General features: G+C 40.4%; 1 protein-coding gene across 2 annotated transcripts in view; it reads right to left on the bottom strand.

The window, feature by feature from the left end:
* SLC16A7 (solute carrier family 16 member 7) overlaps positions 1-23,265 on the bottom strand; it is a 106,432-nt gene extending 83,167 nt beyond the window's left edge. Inside the window, exon 1 of one of the 2 annotated variants that reach the window (XM_064142239.1) lies at positions 23,025-23,265. The gene's annotated coding sequence lies outside the window, so the exon portion shown is untranslated. Of the gene's footprint in view, positions 1-5,349; positions 5,382-23,024 lie in introns of those variants that run through there. The other variant, XM_064142240.1, reaches the window with a different exon arrangement.
* Between the last annotated feature and the right edge of the window lie 940 nt (positions 23,266-24,205).

Raw genomic sequence — 24,205 nt, 5'->3', positions numbered from 1 at the left:
CGACGAGGCTGGTGAGAGGCCTTGAGCACAAGCCCTACGAGGAGAGGCTTAGGGAGCTGGGGTTGTTTAGCCTGGAGAAGAGGAGGCTCAGGGGTGACCTTATTGCTGTCTACAACTACCTGAGGGGCGGTTGTGGCCAGGAGGAGGTTGCTCTCTTCTCTCAGGTGGCCAGCTCCAGAACAAGAGGACACAGCCTCAGGCTGCGCCAGGGGAAATTTCGGCTCGAGGTGAGGAGAAAGTTCTTCACTGAGAGAGTCATTAGGCACTGGAATGGGCTGCCTGGGGAGGTGGTGGAGTCGTCGTCCCTGGGGCAGTTCAAGGCAAGGTTGGATGTGGCACTTGGTGCCATGGTCTAGCCTTGGGCACTGTGGTATAGGGTTGGACTTGATGATCTGTGAGGTCTCTTCCAACCTTGGTGATACTGTGATACTGTGATACTTTTTTGTGACTATGAAAATGCATGAATTATGACTTACTGGTACTAAATGTAGGATATCAATTTGACACAATGGAAGAATATAATTTGGAATGGAATTCTGATGATGGAGACAGCTGAGGACCTCAGAGTGCTGGTGGATAACAAGTTCAGCATAAGTTAGCAATGTGCCCTTGTGGCCAAGAAGGCAAACAGTACTCTGGGGTATATTAAGAGCCTGGCCAGGAGGTTGAAGGAATTTCTCCTCCTCCTCTACTCTGCCCTGTTGAGGCCACACATGGAGTATTGGGCCCAGTTCTGGACTCCTCAGCTCAAGAGGGACAGGGAACCAGTGGAGAGAGTCCAATGGCCAGCCATAAAGTTGTTTAGGTGACTGGAGCATCTCTCTTACAAGGAGAGGCTGAGAGATCTCAAAAAAAAAGAAGTCTGAGAGGGGATCTTATAAATGTATATAAATATTCATTAAAGCCACCGATACTGTTCTCCACAGCACCCTCACAAAGAAACCGGCTACCCTAGATCTGGTTGGGCATACACTCTTGCCGGGTCAACACTGACTGAATGGCCAGGTCCAGAGAGTGGTAGCCAATGGAGTTGGTGGCCAGTCTCTAGTGGTGTTCCTCAGGGCTCAGTGCTAGAATCATTCCTGTTTAGTAAGTTTATGAATTATCTGGATTGAGAACATCCTCGGTAAGTTTGCAGGCATCAAGATAGGTGGGAGTGTTGATCTGCCTGGGGGGTAGGAAAGCTCTTCAGAGGAACCTAGGCAGGCTGAATCAATGGGCTGAGGTCAGTCATATGCACTTCAACAAGGCCCTGTGCTTAGGCTGCAAGAGCCCTGTGCAACACTACAGGACTGGGGCTGAGTGGCTGGAAAACTGCTTAGCAGAAAGAGACCCGAGTGTGCTGATCGACGGCCAGATGAACACAACGCTGAGGACCAGTTCCATTTCTCATAAACAAGGTGATTACATCAGTTCATGTTGTTTTGAATCACCAAATGGCACTTCTCCCTGCTCTAAAGAGTTACCATCTGAGCATGTAGGAGTTAGATCTGGGAAAAACACTGCCAGCTGAACTGTGATGCTTTATAAATGTTCAGTGCTTCACCAGTAAAAAAAAAAAAAACACTTATCTTGTTTCAATCTCTCTCTTTAGCTGAAAATATTCTTTCTCAAATTAGACAAGCAATCTCTACAAAAGTGCAAAAAAAACTTCCAAAACCCCTACTTTTGTCAACATATATACCAGCCAGGGGCATTTTTAAAGGCATTCTTTCACATTCCCCATAAGACTATATTTAAAACTGCACTTCTAACGTGAATAAATTAATGTCGACAAAATGAATAAAACCATGTTGAGAATTTTGCCCACTTCTAAATATCACCGTATCACAGTATCACAGTATCACCAAGGTTGGAAGAGACCTCACAGATCATCAAGTCCAACCCTTTACCACAGTGCCCAAGGCTAGACCATGGCACCAAGTGCCACGTCCAATCCTGCCTTGAAGTGCCCCAGGGACGACGACTCCACCACCTCCCCAGGCAGCCCATTCCAGTGCCCAATGACTCTCTCAGTGAAGAACTTTCTCCTCACCTCGAGCCGAAATTTCCCCTGGTGCAGCCTGAGGCTGTGTCCTCTTGTTCTGGCGCTGGCCACCTGAGAGAAGAGAGCAACCTCCCCCTGGCCACAACCACCCCTCAGGTAGTTGTAGACAGCAATAAGGTCACCCCTGAGCCTCCTCTTCTCCAGGCTAAACAACCCCAGCTCCCTCAGCCTCTCCTCGTAGGGCTTGTGCTCGAGGCCTCTCACCAGCCTCGTCGCCCTTCTCTGGACACGCTCAAGCATCTCAGTGTCCTTCCTAAACTGGGGGGCCCAGAACTGAACGCAGTACTCGAGGTGTGGTCTGACCAGTGCAGAGTACAGGGGCAGAATGACCTCCCTGCTCCTCCTGACCACACCATTCCTGATGCAGGCCAGGATGCCATTGGCTCTCTTGGCCACCTGAGCACACTGCTGGCTCATGTTCAGGCGGGTATCAATCAGTACCCCCAGATCCCTCTCTGTCTGGCTGCTCTCCAGCCACTCCGACCCCAGCCTGTATCTCTGCATGGGGTTGTTGTGGCCAAAGTGCAGCACCCTGCACTTCGAGCTATTGAATGCCATCCCATTGGCCTCTGCCCATCTGTCCAGGCAGTCAAGGTCCCGCTGCAGAGCCCTTCTGCCCTCCATATCATTACAGTTTTGGTGCTTCCCTTCTAGTTATGTTTTTCAGCTAATTTCTCTGCTTTTTTTTTTCCATGTGCAATCCACGGGAATTAAAAAGAGAAAGATCGGAAAGGTATGCAGTCATGGCAAGAGCTCTCAGTGAAGTATAACCATGATTCATTATCATCACACACTAGTGGAATATCTCAGTGGAAACACCATAAAGCAATGTTTAAACATCTTGCAGTGATTGCTTTATAATGTTTGTAACTACATCACACATATCTTTCTGTCTCCTGCTTTCTTCAGTTCTGCGGGTCAAGCACAATGCTTCCTTTCTCTGTGACTTTGGGGAGAAGCAACAGGCTGATTTGTGTGAATTTTTTTCCCCCTTTAATTTATTTCCATCTTCTAACTGTTTAAGGGAATAGGAAACTGTACTGGTAAATCAGTTTTGTGTGACAATCACAGAAGCACAGAATGTTAAGGGTTGGAAGGGATCTCCAGAGATCATCAAGTCCAACAACCCCTGCCAAATTAGGATCAGGGTAGGCTGCACAGGAATGCATTCAGGCGGGTTTTGAAAGTCTTCAGAGAAGGAGACTCCACAACCTCTCTAGGCAGCCTGTTCCAGTGCTCCATCACCTTTACCATGAAGAAGAGTCTCCTTGTGTTGAAGAGTTTTTTAGGAGGTAATGTAAAACAAAACAGAATTTCCTTACATTGAAACTTCACTAACGTTGCATGCAGCATCACAGAAAATCACTTGTTCAAACATGAGTCCTTTATGTAAGGATTTGGAGACTTCTCTATTATTACCCTGTGGGAATATACTCTCCTGACATCTCCTATTGTTACAAACAAGCAAGAGTCTGTTCTTTTGTTGGTTTTTTTTTCATTTTTTACTGTTTGAGAGTTTACAACCCCTGCACAAGGATGGGACTATGTGAATATACACAAAGTTCTTGGTTGCTTGTGAAAACCTTTGTGGTTTTTTTTCTTGGTTTCTGTCGTTGGGTTTTTTTAAATCTCCTCACTATTTTCTTTTTTATTCACAAATACTCTATGAATGAAATTTTACATGGATTTATTGAGTCTTAAAATGATCAAACACAACTGAAAAAAAATATAAAAATTATGAATCAGAAATAAACATGAAAACTGTAACCACTGGTCAATTTTGGAATTTTTTGTTTTGCAGTTTGACTCTTTAAGTCCATAGCTTTACTATGTGGTAAGTCATTACAATGCTCCTGATGTCAGAAGACTTGTGAAGATGACAGTCAAAATCTGGTCTCTGAGCCATCACCCTGATGTAGTGAAATCAGACAGCTTTGCACTCAGTTTTGAGCTCCACAAGCAAAGAATAAGACCTTGAAGCTTTAAACTTTGATAACAAGGATGACACAAACAGCACCGAAAACTACCAGATTATCCCCATGAAATAAACTAAGTAAACTTTGTTTATGTATTATCAGCCATTGCAAAACTGCTAGCACATTAACTGCTGGGAAAACTGTTTAGGCTGGTTGAAGGTTTACAGGAGTTGTTGTACACGAAAAACAGAATTGGAAATTACTTTTGCACTTGCTTCAGTCAAAAGTATCTAATAATTTCAAGGTGCCTACAGCTAAAACTCGGCGTAGGACACTGAATTCTGAAGTTGCAGAAAAGACTGAAACAAAAATCCTTCTGTCAGTGTAATACACACCCACGCTGCTGGCTTTAAAGTAACCCCTCACTCTTTAGTATAAAAATCTCTCGCACTGAGGAAGAGACGACTGTTTAAGTGCTCAGCAAGGCTGAATTCCATCACTTGGTTTCATGCAGGGGGATTATATTATTGCTGCCCTCATGAATCCTTATGAAAATAAGATGTGTATCATGAAGACTAGTTGTCTAACTAAAACTGATATTGCATTTATAAATTACATGTTACTTCAGAACACATTAGTTTAATTCTTCTCAACTCAGACTCCAGTCTTCATTCCCACACATGCTGATATAGCAGGCATTTACCTTGCCTGTTGCCTCAGCTAAGTTCAATTTATCTTCAAATCTTTTCCTGCCTTCATTCATCTTTTTTTTCACATCAGTTGTGAGCTTCTTGAACCTCTTAAAAGTGTTTTTCGTTTTGGCTTGTTTTTTTGTTGGTTGTTTTTGTTTGTTTGTTTGTTTGTTTGCAAAACATTTTGTTTGCACTCTTTATCAGTGTCCTATAATTCTTCTAATTCAGTCCAAGTTACAGAACCATTTCCATCACACTTTAACTCTGATTCACATTTCATGTCCAGCAGTATTGAAATCTGACCCGAGTTACATTGATGCTTCCCCTTCTTTAAAGTTTCTCTTTAGAGAACACATCTTTGGACAATTTTATTTTTTCAGATGTGTTGGCAAAATATACAAACAACTAAATCTATAAAAGCCTGACAAGACTGAGGACTGTCACCATTCTAGTCATTTTTCCTTGTTATAACTTCCTAGTGCAAGAATATATCTTAAGTATTTCATGCTCTTCCATCAATACATGCTAGATAATCATTAAAAAGCCAACAGCAAATACTGTGCAACATGTGCTGGTGCACTGACTTGTCTTGCATTTAATTAGTCAATTAGTTTTGCATGGATTGCCACAGTCATCTGAAACTACTTACTGTGAGTAAGCAAAGCTAAAAGGAAACAGAAAAACAGCACATTACCTGGCAGAGAGATGCTGTCCAAGACAATAATCTGAACTTGGTAGATAAAAAGCCTTTGTTCAGTTTGAGCATTTAAAGACTCTCTGGAAATCTGATTGGCTGATTATCACACGTGATGTCTGGACAGTTTATTTTGTGTCACCAACCACCAAACCAACAAGCATCTCAGATTTCATAGGCATAGGAGATTATGGTGAAGCTCAACATTTAGAACAGTATCCCAAAGGAGGGCATCCTTGGTTTATGAATATTATATCATCTGTTTAGGGCTTCTTTTTCAGATATGAAGGATTTTTCCTTTGTGCATGTACCAAAATGTATTTGGATGTTATACCCTTTAAAATGAGTGCCAGTATCTAGGGACACCTGAACACAGTCTGCACCTAATGCTACTGGAGTTCAGCATATATTGAGATGCTCACTGTGAACTCGCTTTTTAAAACACAAAGTTAAGACCAGCCTTAATATGATTTTGTTCAACAAATTACAAATCTAATAAAAGTGGTCTAGAGACCATTAGGAAAAGCTTAAAAGCAAAACTGGAATCACTCAAAGCAGCTAACGTGTTGCAAAAGTCTAATATTTTTCTTATTTGAACAAAATTGTCCAGCAATTAACAGTAAGTATGCAATTAACTTGGACTTTTTTTAGTCTGCTCCATTAACACGCATATTAAGATATGACATTAGGCTTTATAGAGTGATTAGAAACTTCTTTGTATTAATAAGCAATGCTAGCCACTACATTATTTTAAAAGCTGTATTTTGCTGGAGATAAAGCAGAATGTGCTTCGCAGCTTCCCCAAAAAAATATTTTCCATTATTTCTTTAATTTTACAAAAAATCACCATTTTTTTTGGTGTAAGGAAAATAATTAATCATTTCAGTACCAATAATTAAATAAATGCATATATAAAAGGCAAATGACAGCTTAGACCAGATTATAACTTCACTCCAGAAGTCCAAGCGAAATGCTATTACAAGCTCACAGTTCACACTGAAACCTTTTTCTTTCTAATTGCAAAGCTGAGCTTAACTGTTTTCTTGAAGAAACAAACTAAAAGGTGCAGTGTCCTTAAAATTATATTTCACCATTCCCGCAAATTATACTTGCCTTGATCTGACAAATGCTGGAAGGGGTGAAAGTGCATAGCCAAATAAAAAGGAGAAATATTCTGACAAAAGAAAGGATAAACCTTCTGTTGTCCCAGATATTCACTGTGCAACTGATATCAAAGACTTAAAGCTCTTAGATGGGCTTTGTTTGGGAAATTTTAGGCAATCTCTGGGACAGAATTTATTTATTTCGCTGCCCACTGTTTTGCATATTCACAGGGAAAGAATAATGCATTTCTTAATTTATCTGAGAATAATGATGCTGATGCTGATCTGCCTTTCTAAGACCTGTGGCAATCTCTCATGCAAAGCGAGATGAGTTCTAGAAATACTCGATATGAGAGTTGCTTAAAGACCAGCCTAATCATGAGAACATATTATCATTTAATTGATCTCTCTACTGTCTAAAACTTTCTTAATTTGAATCTGAAATTGTTCCTTTGGGATGGGTGAAATACATTGGAGATAATACACAGCAGCAGCAGGTAAGCCCCTAGACCTAAACTGTGGGGAGGACTATTTGCAAGGGGTGCTTGAAAACACCGAAGACAACAGCAGGAAGGGAACGTTTGCTGACACAAGCACACAAGAGGAGGACAGAAAAGGAAGTAAACATGGCTTGCTAAACTCTGACGGAGACTTTGCAGTGACAACAATACCATATTTCCTATTATTGGGCAGAAACAGGAAGTGAGGCATTGTTCATGCTGGACATCCTCTGTTAAGACTTTTACAACTTGTGTTTAGTCCCAGGTACAGCTTCTCATCTGTGTCTGCAAAACCACTCCACCTTGCCATGCCCTTCAGTGTGAGGGCCCTTCCTTCCCTCCACAGGATCCCCATCCTGGGCAGGGAAGAAAAAAAATCACCTCTGGCCTCATGATTTCCACATCCACATAAAGCATCCACAGAAAGAGGGATTAACAATAGGTACCAGTGCAGTGTCTTCAGAAGGTGAGTGCACAGCTGTCCTCTAGAGATGCTGACTGTATGGTCAATACCACTAAGCACAGCACAACACCAGCTTGGCATCATGTTGGAGGACCATAGCTGCCCTTCACTCTATTCCAGAGAGCAAACAGAAGGGCTCAAATTCGTGCCAGCAGTGAGACCAACTTTCTAAGAATCAGGGAACTGAGCATGAGGTCAGAGTTAATGCTAAAGTGTGCATCTGAGTGACAGAGCTAATTGGCACAGGACATATGAGTGGCAAACAGTTGGTCTGAAGTTCACTGTCAGCTTGAACTTGACAAAAATGAAAGCCAATATTGTCTTGCTATCTATAAAAATACATAGATATCAAGAGGGCTATTACTCAACTCACCATATGAGACTAATCTGGTGATGTATTTTTTAATAACATTGACAGTGGGGTTTTAAATACAAACCAAACCACTCCAGAGCTCCTCTTAGATAAGTGCTTAGATGTAGTTGCTTTAGCGCACCTTGGTGCCCACTCACACATAAGCACACACTTAGTAAATTTAACCATTCCTTTCTCAGAGACAGCCAGAAAGAAGCTGAGATTTTCTTCCTTAAACTGTTACAATTAAAGTAGGTTCCCCATAACCACTTAGTTTGGATGTTGTTCTGAATTTCATCTCAGTTTTTCTACTCATTAACATGTGTTATATTACAACGTCTGTTTATTAAGAAACGCTTAAAACCCCAACTCTTCTGCACACATCCCAAATGATATTGTTACTACTGCAGTATGGGTTTTCATTCAGTCACAATTCAAAGATGCTGGTTTTCTTGAAAGAATGCCTTATGTTAACAGTGGCAATAGCACTTAAAGCTACAGAGAGGTTTGTTCTAATAACAGAGGTTTGGCCACAAACTGTTTTCTGTTGCTGTCAATTTTTTGTTTGCTTGCTTTTAATTTTATTCCTTGGGGGATCTAATTTCTTTCAATATCTCAGATATTGGGTGACTTTTCTCCTGTTTCTCCTACTTTTGGATTTTCTCATTTTATGGAAGATTTAAATTAGTAATAAAGCTCTGCAAGATATCATTTGGCTTGTATGATTGGTAACTTTTTCTGATTTAAGGAACAGATTCATCACAGTCATATTAACAATGCTGATATCTGCATGTGATCTGGCTATCTAGGTCCTACTTACAGTCAATGAGCAGAAACTAACTTCTGGGACATATTTCACTGACCTGCTTCAGATATTTAAGCTATAATGAAATTCTATGTAGTCTACAAGTGCTTATATCTCCCAATTATGTAGACTAAGCTTAGATAATTTGATTAATTACAAATACCTATGCTACTGAACTATGGGACACCCATAGCCCTATATGCCCATGACACTGTTTCTTGATATTGCAGGGAACTGAACATAATGACCCTGTTCTTTTTCCCAATCTAGTGTTTTAAAATCTTTAGTGTTTTGGAGTAGGTAGGAAAAGGGTTGTCTTGTTTAAGTCTTACAAAATAAGTAACTGAAAAACATATGTTCTGGATTCTAAAAACGTTCTGTCTTTCCTTCTGCTCTGAAATAGATCCACAGCTTAACAGCGCAGTGTTGAAATCTGAAATTTTGCAATCTTTTCTGTTCAGCTTGGCTGAGTAATGAATCTCTGAAATGCATGTACTGCAATACCCACATTCGTTGCCATATTTGTAAAATAAGCAATTTGGGAACGTTGCATTATGAACATTTTTGTGGCTACCAGGATTGCATAGAAGAAAATGTATGGAAGGTGTAGATGTAAGCTTTACGTGCATGCTACTGCCAACTAATACTATCCTTTTTGAAAGTAAATCTTCAAGTTTTACATAGCAAAAGTGAATCTCTGTCTTGTTAGACAAAAAAAAAATTAAAAAGTGATGCATTTCATATGTGCAATTTCAATTCACAAGTTACTCAACGAAGCCACTGCATAAAACATCTAGGTCAATCAATGTTCAGTTCCTTATAGAACACCATAGAGGGCAGCTTACCTTTTGTAAAGACTACACAGCTGCCCGGAGCTGCAGAAGTGGAGAGGCAGAATTTTTAGAGCCAATTTGTGACTGCACTGATTAAATTTCTAGTAAAACATTCATTTTTATAATGTTTAAGTTCTTTGTCTCATATTTTTCTGTAAGACTGTATTGCATAACAGCTCAATATGTGACATACTAAAATTCTATAAAAATGCCTGGCATTAAATAAAATTTCTTACAAATGCTCGTGTAGAAGTAGCAGTACATTTTTCACTCAAAGCAAGAAAATAGCTAGGGCTGTCTCTGATGATGTAGATACTGAATATCAATCAGAAACTGTTCAGAACTGACCAGAAAAACAGTAACTGTTTGCCAAACAGTGTTTTTTGCATAAACTCAAGAATTCTGTAGTATATGTTTGCAGGACAAAACAAACCAAAAAACCCATTTAAGAAAAAACACACAAAAAAAACCCAACAAAACACCTAAACTAACATTACTTTTAAACTAATCTCTGTGAATTACTTTTAAAGTATTATTATTCAACTCTGAATTTTTGTTGGCTTAGATAACTGCAGATACACAATTGCTTGCGTAACAAGATATGCTATAGGGTGTGACAGTGCACAAGTTTGAGTGTGTTAGGTATGAAGAAAATGCAGTTCTGAGAGGTTTGCTGCACATTACATTGCCTAACATGGAGCTTTTTGTACTGGTTGCTGCCTGTAAATGCCCTTTTGCAGTAATTAGTACTAAGGTATGGTAAAGAGTTAGTGGAGAAAATCACGAGGAACTGTGAGCGGACAACAGCAGGTCAAGACCTGCTGTACTCGAGCAATGGGAAACACAGATTCTTCTCAGCTGTTTTCAGAATGGCACTGAATCTCTGCTCTTTTCTACTACCTTTCAGAATGAGTCACACCCATCGGTGGGCTAAAAACTTCATTGTGCACAAGCTGCAAACACACATATATCTGTAGTTTTCTTCTCACTGCCTGTACTTTAGTGCTCATTGCAATGGAACTACAGAGAAAACACATGTTCTGCCACCACTTCCTTAGTCTGCTAGCTCTCCCCAGCACCAACCACTGCTTCAGCCTGCTCCACAGGATGCTCACTGCCCTCTTTCCACTTTTCCTCCTTGCTCCGCCAACATCAAAGGCTGGCCACCTCGCCCTCCTTGCTCTAACAGCTCTAGTAACTCAAAAACATACCACCATACAAAGTCCAAGGTAAGCAGAAAACACTCCACAACTGGCTTAAAGCTTATTCACAACAAGACATATTTGTAGCCAGGTGGGGGGTGGCCTCTTCTCCCAGACAACCAGCAATAGAACAAGGGGACACAGGCTCAAGTTGTGCCAGGGTAGGTATAGGCTGGATATTAGGAAGAAGTTCTTCACAGAGAGAGTGATTTCCCATTGGAATGGGCTGCCCAGGGAGGTGGTGGAGGCACCATCCATGGAGGTCTTCAAGAAAAGACTGGATGAGGCACATAGTGCCATGGTCTAGTTGATTGGATAGGGCTGGGTGCTAGGTTGGACTGGATGATCTTGGAGGTCTCTTCCAACCTGGTTAATTCTATGATTCTATGATTCTATGATTCTATGGTTCCTCTGGTGCCTTGCTTTCCCTTCAGGTGAGCTCTCTATCTTGTGTTTAAATATATCTATATGAATATATAGATTATCATACACAAATACTTTCAAAATAATTTTTGAGAATGCTCTAGCAAGACAGAGATAAGCCATGATTATGTTAATATCACCTAATGCCTTAAATAAAGAATAAACTTGTCCATCAACATTCTTTTTAAAAACACTGCAGTAGCTTATGAAGACAAATGATGTTCCAGTTATTAATATTTGTTGGTAATTTCTCTTTTACTTGAATCACTTTAGATAGTTACACTGAATGCCTTCCCTTATTTTCACAAATTGCAGGCAAGTGTACTTTTTTAGAGTATAAAAACATTTTTTTCTAGTCAGATCAGATAACAGACGTGAGACAAATTCAGTGGAACTGAGTGTGTACATGAGACTTACTCTGTATTAGAAAAGAAAAGGTGTTCCTCAGGAAGGAGGGGATGCTATGAGGACATTGCAAACTCTAAGTGAAAAGGAAAATTAACTTGAATGGAACGTAACCACTGCCTGTGCTGGCATCTTCATTTTTATATGTATCTTGTGAAAGCCTTAAGACTTAAAGTTTAACTTAGTAAATCTTTGTAGTTGCACAATTACTGTGTTGAGGACAAAAATACGTTTTTAGACTGTAAGAAAATGCAAGATTGTCTTGAAAGCTTATGAATTTACATACAGATATGTAAATTACTAAATATGTGTTATATTTGCGACAGGTACAGTCAGATTTGGGCCACAATTAAGGGAGGCTTTTAAAACAAATAAGCAAGAAATGTAAGTGTACATTATAGTGGGAATATGGCAGTTGTATGTGAGTATACATTACTTAAACATGTAAGAGTAGTGATAAAAATGTTCGGTAAATGATGAAGCAGTTTTCTTTAAAGGCATGAAGGAGATATAACTCATACTGATTTAAGTATGTAGCTTGCTGTCTTTCTACTTTGTCTAGAGAGGCAGCTGTGCTGGCAGAAGCTTTCACCCCTGAGAGATCAACTCTTGGCTGTGGCTTCTACCAGGCAAAAGCAGGTTTGTCTTTATGGGCAGAAATCCACACAAATCCTGCCAAGTGAGGCTCCTCAGGAGACAGATATATTTTACGCAAGTCCCAGCTGGACGCAGTACCGCACAGCAGCACCTTTCCCTTACAGCTCAACTTTGCTTTTTTCGTTCTCTGGACTAATCAACCTCTCTCCTGACACCCCTTGTATATCCACCTGAGAAAAATACAGCACTTTCAGCTATCACAGGTAAAAGATTCATACCAATGTACACATTCACTGTGGTGCTACAGCAGCTATTTCGTTCATGTTCGGGGTAATAGGGGGTTTTATAGATGGTAACATTAGCAGCAACAAAAATCGCCTCTCAGAAGGCAGCCCATGGTCCACAACAGAGCTGCTCGATCTGCTCTAATACTTATGTTGCTGCATTTTAACACTGAAATTAATGCCAGAGTTTAGGGGGGGAAAGAACAAAAATCCAAAACCATCTTACATAAGCTTTTCTTTCACTGTGACAAGTCATAGTCCTTCATGGTTCCCACATGCAGCCGAAAGCAGGCATCCCATTTCTATCACCAGCAGGGCCCAGATAAACAGTTAAAACAAACCAAAAAGTAAATAGGGATTCCCTCTGGCAAGGTCAGAGAAGCAGATGAAAATGCCCCTGGAGCAGGAGTTCATCTAAACACAAAAGGGTCCGTGCTCAGTGGGGTTTGCTCAAGTAATTCAGGTCCAGTCTTTAAAGAACACAAATACAAACCATTCCCATCTCAATAGGGTAATACAAACAAACACACAAAGTTAATGAACCCAGCAGGGACTGACCAAAGAGCTCAAACTCCTCTTTGGAGCAGTGAGAACAGCTACGAAGCAAACTCAGCCACATGGTAAAGAAAAGCAAAACCTCGTTCTCCTTTGGTTGGATGAATAAAACCTTCCATGATTACAGGAGCCTATCATTCTGTAGGGGGCTAATTATACTATTAAGTGCTGACAGAAGAGTCATTCACTCATTTTTGACAATTCATGTACTAGGTCAAAACAGTGGCAGTGAAATGTCTTCTCCAAATATTTAAATCCTTTGCTCTCTTACTCCATCCAGAATCTAGATCTCCTCACAATCCTGTAAGGCCAACATGTCAGCTACCCTCCATCAGAAATACGCTTTCTGTTTTCCTTGTATGAAATGCTGCTTTTTTTTATCCATCACTCTGCACTACTCCTTCTACGCATCTAGTCATAGAACTGTTCCAAAGGAGTCAAAAGGATCATATGGGAAATGCATTTACATCTTATCTATGGTACTCAAGGCACATTAATCGAGGCTATAAAGACCATGCTGCAACACTAAAACTTTGTGAAAAATTAAACCACTCTACTAGCATTTCTTTTCCCAGTGCTTTCTTCTTTTTCTCACTTTATCTCACAGTATGCAGTACACTGCATATTTCCTCTTTTTTTTTTTTTATCATCTTCTATGTTTATATATATACCATTACCTTTATTAGAAAAAACTGTCGTCTCACTTAGGTGTATTTGACTGCTATAATGAGAAGCAAGTAGATGTGTCCTTGAGACTACATCAGAATGCAAGATCATCTGCTTATAAAACACCTATAACTGCTGTTGAAAGTACCTATAAAATAGGCTGTTCAGCGTGCAGCTGTAATTTCTGATTTCATCCTGTACAAGTGTTAGTTATAAGAGAAGGTTGCTTTAAAAGTAGAATTTAAGCTTTGGTTATTAAGAGATAACAACCTACTTACCCAAGATCCAGTAACACTGAAATTAAAGATCCTAATTTAGGTGGCTAATTTAGGTTTCATAAGACTATTGTGCTGCATACAAAACCTGCTGTATTTATACACCTGGGATAAAAATGGTAAATGTGGGAGAACAGGGGAAAATTGTTTTAAAAGGAAGAAAAACATTGTTACTACCTCATTAAGGTTACAAAGGTGTTCTGGATCTTCATTAAAATGTATTATTCAGTATTCTGTAATCATCCTATTCTATTAGACTAACAATTTCAGTATAATAATTGAAAAGTAAGCTCAGACCTGGCATCTACAATAGCCTTGCTGATTTTTCGGGAAATAGGTACAAGAGGGCAAAAAAAAAAGTGGCCTCATATCTAAAAAAAAAATGCACTTCACTAATCATTTTGGGTATACAATATTTCAGCAGTGCCAAACTATATTCAGAATTGCAAGCTGATCATCTAGTTAAGCAGGAACATCTTATTCCATTAACACCTTTCTATGCTGTAACTTCAAGAAGAATGTATTTTTACCATGGAAAGGGTAGGCTTTTTTATGGTATTATGTTATGAACATAGTACCACTGTATTTTCCAGGTTGCATAAAACAGGGGAATGGTGGAAGCCACTACTAATTTTTAATCACAAAAATATTACTGAGTTGGAAACTATAATCTAGATTAACTTTCTCTTATGTCATACATTTGAGCTCAAGAGGGAATCATCTATGCACGTGCAGATCAACTTAACAAACACAGACAAGGGGATGCATTAGTAGACTGAAGGCTGGCATGTGGCTTCCTGATGGCCTGTGTAGGTCAGGAACAGTCTCCTTTTTGCTCACCCACTGCTAAAGCACCTGAACCAATACGTACATAAGAGTCCACAGTAGCTCTCACTGTGGTCACAGGCCATCATTACTATTAAATCTAAATTATACGTTTAGTCTTTATTTAACTTTACAGTGTTAAGTGTAATGGTTTTAAATATGTTTTATTTACACTATTTGCAAAGTACTTCTGGAAGTCAAGATATTCTCAACCACCAGCTAAATGATTACCATAAGAACTCAATGCTAGTCTTTAATTTCTAAGATTGTAATATTAATGTTTCAAAGCTGCATTGCTCAATTGTTTTGTTTTTTTTTCTCATATCACACTACATATTTATTTCTTTATTGGCATCTTGCTTGATGGATATATTGGTATACACAACAGCACTGCCAAGAGTGCACACCTATTTGGCTATCAGACAACAAAGTATTCATCAACAACAAAAATTATCATACAGTCTGCAGTTAGCATGCAGAAATAGTAAAAGTCAACATTCTCTCTACTCCTTTCTCAAAACTAATAAAACCTGAAGACAACTAAAAAATGCTGACTGAAAACATGCCACATTATTCCACTTCTGCTAGATTGAAGAATTTTGCCACTGTGAAATTCCTTAGGATAATATTTCCTCAGATTGTTACTTTCCCTTCTCCTCTGTTCTCAACTTCTCCATTTGTCAGTTTTCTAAGACTTCATTTTTTCTTTACCCTAATAACTCAATAAAAGTTGAATTAAAAACCAGAAAGCTAAGAATGTAAACATTTCTAACTCTAAAGATAAAAACAGTATTTAAAAAAAATAAAAAGAAACAAACCATAAACATTGGTTACTGTGGAGAAGCATCATCTATGGTCATATAAAAGCTGTCCAACAAGTCAGCTATCTTAGACAGTTTCCAGTGTTAGTATGGAAAACCCAGTATGTCAGTGGGATAAACAGAGCAGAATAATAACTTGATCTTTTACCTTCCTTTTTAATTCTAATAAATGGAGAGGAGGAAAATGTTCTCACAGAAAGAAGGGAAAGAGAAAGACAGAGAAGGACACATAAAAGCAGTTGTTTAGAAACAGATAGTTGATTTGATAACTGATAATTATTAAATAATATAATTTATTTGGATAATCATTGTCAGAAATAATTTCCATTTAAATGAATCAAGTAAGTCAGTGCAAGTGATTTCAGAGATTAATTAAGTGGTCCTGAGAACCAGCCAAGTTATTCTCTTGAGACATTTCTCAGTGTAAACTGCAAGTAAACCCTTTTCATTCAGTGGAACTGCACAAAAGGATAAGTTCTGACCTGGAGTCATAGAAACAGAGGAAATGACAATCAAGCAACACTGACATATTGACTGAGTGAAATACCACAGTGCTTTTAGGTCTCAGTTTTAAGTACTCTTCCTGGTCATCTCAGCTTCATATGACTTTGGCCCTTATATTCATTAGCTTTGCTTATAAACCTCTTTCACTATTGTAATACAGCTATGACTGAGACAAGCCATGCATGCCTCTCATAATGCTCTGATGTTGTTATGTATGAATGACAAAATAAGCCAAATTGAAAGAAAGCATCCCTATATCCAGCATAACTACATAGAAGCATCTCTTTTTTGATAACTACATCAGAAAATCATGAGAACAAAAACTACCTTATGCCTCTAGCCAACAAAACTATATCTGCAGAAAAACAAGAAAATAGGATCTCCTTTTTTCTTATTCTTTACAAATAGTATGTAGACTTTATGCTTTGTAAATACAGGCTATTATGGCTTTTTTTTTTTCCACCCATTTTCCTTAAATATACAATCTAGAGGTCTCAAAATCCCTAAGTATGGTTGTTGTTTTGTTTCATTTCTTGCTAAAATCTGGCATTGTGGCTTCTAATAATGGGCTGCTGAATCCCCTGATTCACCTTTTGTGGTGTTCAGAAGGGAAGAAGGTGCACTAATGGAAGAGAGAGTTAGGACCTCTATGTGACACAAGGAGCACAGATCTTATAAATTCCTCAGGGCAGAAAGGAAGCTTTTAGTTTATGTACAAATTATTATAAAGATGTATGGCTTAAAAAGGGTTTGTTAATAGGATGATAGGCCCATTGCTTTCTTCTGCTTCCAGCACTGATTTGCCTCCACAGTCCATTCTGTTCTCTCCACTGGCTCCCAGATGCAACCTCCTTGCTCAACCAGCTTGAGTCTCTGGCCTAGGCACATTTTTTTCTGACTCCAATGCCAGTCTTCAGTTATAGTTTGCAGTTTATAGTGCTCCAGTTTCCACCTCTAACATCAGCAGAAGACACTGATGTGAAACAGAGTCCAATACCAGCATCCAAATCCACCCCTGATATACATGCAAAAGCAGCTAACTTTTAGAAGAGATTTCCACAGTGGAGAGTGTACTCAGCAAGAGTGGAACTGTAAAGGAATTTAACAGATAAAGTTCAAATATTAAGAAATCAGACACCTATATTCCCATGGGGAGTTTATTTGCATCAATAAATTGGGTAGTCTTTTTTTTTTAATTTTGTTTTGTTTCTTGAACCTGCTCTGAGGACCATATTAAGAATGCAAACTACAGGAGCTCTATTTTGTAATCACAACTCCTATGGCATTTTAATTCAATAGCATGGCAAACTGTTGAGACACACTACATTTTAAGGCTTCCAATTTCCATCTCTCAACAAGGTCGGCAGAGAAAAGCTGCCATGTCTCTAAGGAGCCAAGTTGTTCTAGCTGGTAGTTTGAACACAATTCTGTGTCATTTCAAAAATTCTAACCTTAACTGCCAAATACTTATATTGTTGTGCCAGGCACCTGGGATGAAATAAATTAATTAAATAAATAAAAGCATTTAATTTCTAATGTTAAAAACTCACTCTAATGCAACTGATTTAAAAATCATATGCTGCAAGTGAACACATTTCTCTATCTGCAATACTAATTGAAATCTTACAGTAGGAGTTGATATTGTTTTTAAAAGTTTGCCATCTTTGGCAGCACAAGAAATGACAAGTTCTCTTGGGTTTGTTTCCTCACATGTTTTTAGTACTTTAAAATACATTTATTCTCAGTATTTCTTGAATTTGGAAAAAAAGCACTGAGCAGTACAAGTCTGAAATTGATACTACTATGAATTTTAAAGTAATGCTAGAGAACTTGAAATTTCATCACTTTTTTGCCTGTCTTTAAGAGTGTCTAAGTTATGAGTGGCAAGCCATGAATAAGATTTTAATTAATCTATTTCAATGCAAAAACAACAAAAAAATCTATCTTTTGTGATGGTGTAATCCTGTCACTAATTTTACTGACTTTTATTGCACAGAATAGGTGCAAAAGGCAATGCACATCATCAAACTGCCATTTCCATTACTGTAATAACAGCAGACAGCCATTCTTTGATGCCAAACATATTCTGAACACCACTGCAACCCGTGTGCTATATCAAAGTGCCAAACTCGGGAGTGCTGTCAACAGTTTGCTATCATTGAGGACATACGATGGAAAGGCATTACACAATGGTCATGCCTGAAGCTGCTGCAGCAATCTGCTACCAGGTATGGGAAGACGAGCTAAAGAACAACAACTCTTAAAAATATAGAAAGAGAGATCATGAAATACAGAAAGTTCTGAGCAATGTGCTTTTTGAATGCTCCCACAGCAACTTGATAATCACCTACAGTTGAGTCCTCCATTGAAAAACCTTAAAGAGGGATAGAAGAGAAATAACTACCAAGCTTGCTGTCAGAACAACTGTAAAGCGTTCTTTGGCGGGGAGTGTATATGTTGAGGCTGGAAGAAAGTAAGCACTGTTTAAACAATCCTGCACATTTGCAAAGCTCCAGTCTGCAGAGCTTTCCACTTTGACCAATGAAATCACATGCTGTCATTATTTTTTCATAGTAACCATAAGGAAAAAATGTCAAACAACTATCACCAAATATTCCAATTTCTGCAATGTTTGGGATTTCTGCAGTTTGTCAGCAGCAGACTTAAAAACAGAAGCTTCCTACAGTCTAAAGTTGTTAGCCAGTTCTTTACAATTTACGTAATTAATTTGAGCAATGCTTTCTTCTTGAGTGGACCTGACATACATTAAATACTTCACATTCATTAATCATGACACATAAAAGAAAGTTCATGAACAGTTAAATTAAAAAAAAAAATAATTCCAGTGTAAGTTTGGTTTCTAGCATTTCCTGAATTTGTGATTTACCATTAATTCCATTTCTTAATGTAAGAATATGAAGGAAAAGAGTACATCCTGCTCTGATTCAATTTTTTTTTTTAATTATTTTCCCTCCTCCAATTTTGGGAACATTTTATTGCCCTGGTTACGTTAATACCCTTTTGGAAACTTTTATTCATTTTTTATCAGTAAGTGTGCATACTGCACACCTCTGACTTACATATTACTGCAAGTGAAAAGGAGGAGAGCACTAAGTCCTAAAAAAAAACACAAACCAACGAAATGAAACAAAACAACACAAACAAACAAAAAAACACCACCAACAACAACAAAAACATGCAAAAAACCCAACAACAATCAAAACTTGCATGTAACTGGGGACTTGACCTGGAAAATAGCACATAAATGAGCTATTTAAAGACAGTGCATAAACTAAAACTAAAAATACATTCAACAACAGAATTAGCTGATAATAATGAATCTCCCCACTCTTACCCCCACTCCCAACATGAATACTATGAATGAGATGCAAGGAAAAAAAATAGAGACTCTAATTTGTCAATCAACATGACTTAGTTAACTAGGCATCTGCTTTTTAGTAGAAGTTTAATATTATTTTGATTGTTTGGTTAGAAGACTCCTCCCTGGGGATGTTGCCTCCTCCCTGAGGGTGTTCAAGGCCAGGTTGGATGAGGCTTTGAACAGGTAACTCTAGTTGAGAGGCATCCCTGCTCATGGTGGGGAGGTTGGAATAGATGACCTCTAAGGTCCCTTCCAACCTAAGCCATTCTACAATTCTATGAAGACCAAGAGCCATAAGAAATACTGGAAACATTTGATAGATCATAAAGCCAAACAGAACTCCTCAGCTTGTCCAGCATCTTCAGTTCCCCAAGTTATGGAATATTATCTCCTTATACCTATATCTCAATTACTTTTGTCTGAATACTGCAAACTTTCCCTGAAATGTTGCAAGACTCACAGTAAGATCATGAAGTTGGCAAAACAGCTCACAAATACACTCAAGTCAAGGAATGTAGGTTTGAACTGAGATGCATATGTAGAACACAGCCTGTTTCTTGCTTTCATTTGACACAAAAGTGTCAAAGAGCTCCTAATATCCTGTCTAACCTCCTCATTCATACTGTGCAAACATTAGGCCATATACATTACCTGGTAACATCCTTTGCCAATGATTAATGGCTAAGATTCAACCGTTTTTAGTAGAAATCAAAAGAGAAATACACCTTCATAATCACATAAACTTTAAAACATTACATGTATTCAACAGAACAAATTATTAGCAGAGGCCAAGAACATTTTTGTTTTCTTGATCTCACATAAGAAAATGGACAGCTTTCATTCTGGTAAATGGTGTAAGCGATACAACTAATTAACAATTATACTCAGATACCACCTAGCAAAGAGTCCCTCTAGAAAAATGCAACTCTTCAAAAGCATCCAATGATGTCACAAAAGGAAACAGATAGATAGACAGACAGACAGATAAATCAGGTGAGCTGCAGTCTCCTTTCCTAAACTGGAAAGAGACCAATGACAACCAGAGTTAAAGGATACAAACCCATCCGCTCCTAATGAAAAGAGGGCAAGATAATTTAGTTAAGAAGCAATGAAAGACTTTTCTGTTATGAAGCAGAAACAATGCACATCAGAAAAAGAAATATATATGTGTATATATATATATATATATATAAAGGAATAGACAATAAGAAGGACACAGTGAAAGATATCCAAGAAAGAAGAGTAATGAATGAAAAATATTTTTTAAAATAATCAGCTTATGAGTCAGGAAGCACTCTTTTCTCTCCTCCCTAGAAAAAGGATTTTGCAATAGCAAGAGCTGAGTGAGCTTAAATCCAATGTCTACTTCAAAGAAGTGGCAGATGAAATTAGGTTAAAGTGCTGGAAGGAGACTTTTTTAATATATTATTAATGATGCATTCATTTACACTGAAATTTGCTGAAATTGGATTCCACCTGTCTTCACTGCAGCTGCAGAGCCACAATGTTTAACTATATTCTATTTCTTGGTATTTCCCTCTGTAATATTTTAAAGTTTCTGCATTTACATGTAAAATAGATGTTCAGATAAGTTGTATCACCACATAACTCAAAGAGTTCCCCTGTCCCTAAAACATGTGAACTTAGTTCTCTGTCATTCATGAAAACCATGGGTGATAATTAGGCTATTCCATATCTTTATTGTATAAATAAAATAAGGCTGACTTCATTAACCACAATTACTTACTGGTGCCATAAATGGAAAGTCATGATCTCTAGCCACTCCTGTACAGAATTATTAGCTACTTTGCTCTGAAGCCACTTACACTGTAAACACTATGCTGCAAACTAAGCTAACCCTTACAGATACATGGAGCTACAGATCTATAATAAATTTTACAAATAATATGAACAACTGTACTAAGGAGTAGATATTTAACAGTCATACTGATGCTCAAAGTTAGCAGACAATAATGGAAGGGGAGAGGAGAAAGATGTCTTTAAAAATAAGAAGGGAATCACTTACACATTATTGCCAGATTTAATACTTGTACATAAAAGCATTTACTACTTTTTCTCAAGTATTTGGCAGGTTTCCATTTCCTTTACATATCAGGCCACATCCCTCTTTCTTGGAGACTAGCTTTTGTATCATGAGTCATGTAAATTGGGCTGAGACAATACTTTGTTGGCTTTATTTACAGCCTTAATTCCTCAATGGAGCTGCAAGCACCTATTTCATTCCTATTTGATAATTAACTTGGGAGGCATAGATGGAGTCACTATAGAAACACCAGTGATTATTATAGAGACCAACAAAACAAGAATGGACTCCTCCATGAAGCATCAGCTTCATTCAAACTTTTTTCTTTCTCCCCAAACAAGGTTCAGGAATAGTATTAGTGAGAATCCTTTACTGAAAGCTCAGGGTAGCATCTAAAACAAGCCAGCTATCTCTAAATGGTTTTGTTTGCTTTCCTATCCGCCTGACTGGTAAAGCAGTGAATAAGTCACAGCAGTTCTGCACCTCTGCAAGTAACACACTGTCCCAGGGAGTATGATGGGATGGCTCTGAGATGTGAACAAGTCAACTTTGTCTCTTCCAAGATTGCTTCAGTGTCTTGTAGGGGGTCACTTCAACAGCCACAGACCCAGGACACAAAGTGTCTATGGACACAGAATTCCTTTTCTGTCAGGATGACTGCCCTTCACCAAGGGGGCATTTAGACCATTGCCTTCAAGGGCTCTGAGTCCACCATGTGTTAGCAAAAGTCAAGTACTGAGAACGATGGAGAATGTCTGTTTTCACAACTCTGATACCAGTTACACAGGGAGCTCGGTACACAATCACTAAAGCCAGCCACGTTCACAGATAAAGCAGCCAGTGTTGTAGGGCACAGGGCAGTCCATACTAGGATAACTAGAATTGCAGCTGTCATTGTGCAGCAGGTCCATCCAGACCCTTCTTCCCCAAGGTCACCTCACCCACGAAGCTATGACATCAGAGCTATGCGGGCCCGTTTCTGATGACGGCAAGGACAGCAGCAGATTTTTGCTTCGCTGCTATCGCCGCCGTAACTCCCCGCTCACATCTCCCAGCGGAGCTGCCCCCGGGACCGAGGCGCCCCGGACCGCAGATGTGCGCTGGGCAGACGGTACCACCGCGCCCGGGGATGCGGCAGGAGGCAGCCTCAGCGTTCCGCCTCGCCGCCCTGCGGGGATGCGCGCAGCGCCGCGTGGGCGGGATCGCGCCGCGCCCATCCGAAGCTGCGGCCTCGGCCCGGCCCCACTGCCCGCCCTCCATCCCCGCTGTCAGAGCCAGGCGCTCGCGTGGCAGCTGGGCGCCACTCGTCGCAGGGCCGGCGGGGCACAAAACGTTTGCCCGCACTGTCTGCGTTGGTACTGGGCAGCAGCGCCTGCAGGGGGGAAGCGACTGCGCCCCACGCGCCGTCCGTCCGTCCATCTATGCCGGCGTGGGCGGCGGCTGGTGTGTGTGTGTGACTGACAGTGCGGCGCCCAAGGCGCCGGGGCATTCGCCCTCGCACAGCCCACCAGGGGCCACGCCGGCGCGCCCCGGCTGCGACAGTCCCTTCTCTTTTCCCCGGAGCCCTCCCAGGCGGGGGCGACCTCAGCGGCCTCGCTGCTGCTCCTCCTCCCTCCTGGCGGGTAGGTTACGTTACCTGGTCTATAGCTCGGGCTGGATCTAATCCCGCGGCCGCCGCCGGCTCCTCTCCCTGCCGCGGGAGTGAGTGGGGTAACTAATTTATTTATTTCCCATGAGGTGTCCTCGGCAGCGGAGCAGCGGCGGGAGAGCTTGTGCCGGGTGGCAAGGAGGGAGGACCGGGTGCTGCTGAGGGGCCGACAGGGCGCCGCTGTCCCAGGGGTGCTGCCGGGGAGCGGCTGAGGCAGTTCAGCACCGGCGCGGGGAGGCGGGGGCTGCGGAGGAGACGCCTCCCGGGCTGCCCAACCCGGCTCCGCGGGGCTGGCGGGGGCGCGGCGCCTGGCCCGGGTAGACGGAGGCAGCGCGGGTGGCAGAACGCGTAATGCCAGCCTACGGGAGGCGGGCGAGGGGGTAGCATCGGGGTCGCACTCCCGCTGAGACAAGGCGTGAGACCTTCGCTCTTGCGGCCTCCCCGCCTACCTGCCCGCCCCGGACTGCAGCCTCCGCGGGTGCCGGAACCGCCGAGCGCGGAGCCCCCCTTGCTCGGGAGCGCCGGGCTGGCAGTGTGCGGTTCCCGAGGAACAGAAGGGCACGGAGAATCCCACCAGCACCGTGTCTAGCTCCTCACCTCGCTTACGGCTGCACAAGACGTGTCCATTCCCCCATCCCCAGCTCCACCCCTTCTCCTCTTCAGGGCTAAGGATGCCAAGGATTTCACATCACAAGGCTGTTTGCACTCGCTGTTCCACGGAAAGGTTACAGAAAGACACATCAGTTTGCTCGTATTAGGGGAGGGGGGGAGTACTAAAAAACTTGTCTTTTTGCTCTTAAACGCGAGAATTTCGTCTACTGAAGCAGGTACTGAAATTTGGCCAGTCAACAATGAATTATTGATTAAAATCTTGGTCATCTCTTCCTTTGCCTTTTTTCTCTCTCTTAGGAAAAAAAAAAAAAAGTTACAAAGACCTGTTTTGTGTGTGCCATGAACATAGTTATGAAAGTGGCAATTGAATTATCCAGAAATTCTGTCCTTAAGGCTAAAATCTTGTAGGGAAAGAGACAGAATATAATCACATAATTGCATCATTAAAGCCTTTACGGTAATGCCTATTCTCATAAGTAAAGGTTGCACATCATGTGGAACACATAAAATAGTGTGAGGAGGCTACAGTAATTAGAGTTGTTGATATTACATTGCAA

The sequence above is a fragment of the Pogoniulus pusillus genome, chromosome 4 (assembly GCF_015220805.1).
Source record: "Pogoniulus pusillus isolate bPogPus1 chromosome 4, bPogPus1.pri, whole genome shotgun sequence".
NCBI lineage: Eukaryota > Metazoa > Chordata > Aves > Piciformes > Lybiidae > Pogoniulus > Pogoniulus pusillus.
This window is presented reverse-complemented; position numbering and strand designations above follow the sequence as displayed.